The sequence below is a fragment of the Lotus japonicus genome, chromosome 1 (assembly GCF_012489685.1).
Source record: "Lotus japonicus ecotype B-129 chromosome 1, LjGifu_v1.2".
Taxonomy (NCBI): domain Eukaryota; kingdom Viridiplantae; phylum Streptophyta; class Magnoliopsida; order Fabales; family Fabaceae; genus Lotus; species Lotus japonicus.
Genome location: NC_080041.1, coordinates 122,369,180 through 122,371,320, shown reverse-complemented (window position 1 = coordinate 122,371,320; position 2,141 = coordinate 122,369,180).

Here is a 2,141-nt window from a genome sequence, read left to right as displayed (position 1 = left end):
TATGTTCTCAATACTAAGGATAGATTGCATAAATTTGATGCTAAATCTTCTAAGTGTCTATTACTTGGTTATTCTGATAGATCTAAAGGTTTTAGATTTTATAATACTGATGCTAAGACTATTGAAGAATCTATTCATGTTAGATTTGATGATAAGCTTGACTCTGACCAGTCAAAGCTAGTTGAAAAGTTTGCAGATTTAAGCATTAATGTTTCTGACAAAGACAAAGCTCCAGAGGAAGTTGAGCCAGAGGAAGATGAACCAGAGGAAGAAGCTGGTCCCTCTAACTCACAAACTCTGAAGAAGAGCAGAATCACTGCAGCTCATCCTAAGGAATTGATTCTGGGCAACAAAGATGAACCAGTCAGAACCAGATCTGCCTTCAGACCCTCTGAAGAGACCTTGCTGAGTCTGAAAGGATTGGTGTCCTTAATTGAACCCAAGTCCATAGATGAAGCTCTTCAGGACAAGGATTGGATTCTGGCCATGGAAGAAGAATTGAATCAATTCTCCAAGAACGATGTTTGGAGCTTAGTGAAAAAGCCTGAGAATGTCCATGTTATTGGAACGAAATGGGTATTCAGAAACAAGCTAAATGAGAAAGGAGATGTAGTCAGAAACAAGGCAAGGCTAGTTGCTCAAGGCTACAGCCAGCAGGAAGGAATAGACTACACTGAAACATTTGCTCCAGTAGCAAGACTGGAAGCAATCAGACTATTGATTTCTTTCTCAGTAAATCACAACATAGTTCTACATCAGATGGATGTAAAGAGTGCCTTCCTAAATGGTTATATCTCAGAGGAAGTCTATGTTCATCAACCCCCAGGTTTTGAAGATGAAAAGAAACCAGACCATGTGTTCAAATTGAAGAAATCACTCTACGGTCTGAAGCAAGCTCCCAGAGCATGGTATGAGAGACTTAGCTCATTCCTTCTGGAGAATGAGTTTGTAAGGGGTAAAGTAGATACAACTCTCTTTTGCAAGACTTATAAAGATGATATCTTAATTGTGCAAATTTATGTTGATGATATCATATTTGGTTCTGCTAATCAATCTCTATGCAAAGAATTTTCTGAGATGATGCAGGCTGAATTTGAGATGAGTATGATGGGAGAATTAAAGTACTTTCTGGGAATACAAGTTGATCAAACACCAGAAGGAACATATATCCATCAGAGCAAGTACACTAAGGAACTTCTGAAGAAGTTCAATATGCTGGAATCTACAGTGGCCAAGACTCCAATGCATCCAACATGCATTCTGGAAAAAGAAGATATAAGTGGTAAAGTATGTCAGAAGCTCTATCGTGGCATGATAGGTTCACTTCTGTACTTAACTGCATCTAGGCCAGACATACTATTTAGTGTTCATTTATGTGCTCGTTTCCAATCAGATCCAAGGGAAACCCACTTAACTGCTGTTAAGAGGATCCTAAGGTATCTGAAAGGCACCACTAACCTTGGCTTGATGTATAAGAAAACATCAGAGTATAAGCTTTCAGGTTATTGTGATGCTGATTATGCTGGAGATAGAACAGAGAGAAAAAGTACTTCTGGAAATTGTCAATTTCTGGGAAGCAATCTAGTCTCATGGGCAAGCAAGAGGCAATCAACCATTGCTCTATCAACTGCAGAGGCAGAATATATCTCAGCAGCAATATGCAGCACTCAGATGCTCTGGATGAAACATCAGCTGGAGGATTATCAGATCCTTGAGAGCAATATCCCAATCTATTGTGATAACACTGCTGCAATTTCGTTGAGCAAGAATCCTATCTTGCATTCAAGGGCAAAGCACATTGAGGTAAAGTATCACTTCATTAGAGATTATGTGCAGAAGGGCGTACTTCTTCTGAAGTTTGTTGATACTGACCATCAATGGGCAGATATCTTTACAAAGCCCTTAGCTGAAGATAGATTTAATTTTATTTTGAAAAATCTAAACATGGACTTTTGTCCAGAGTGAAGATAGATCAGAACCTCTGACTATGATACTTCTTGATCAGAAGATGTCTAGTCCAGAAGGTAACTCAATCAGAGTGTGTGTGCCCACTGGTACTGACTCTGAAGCTGAGACAACAACACGTGCGTCAGAATTTCTGATGCATAGTTCCTTGTGCCCGTGTGACAGTCTGTTGTGAT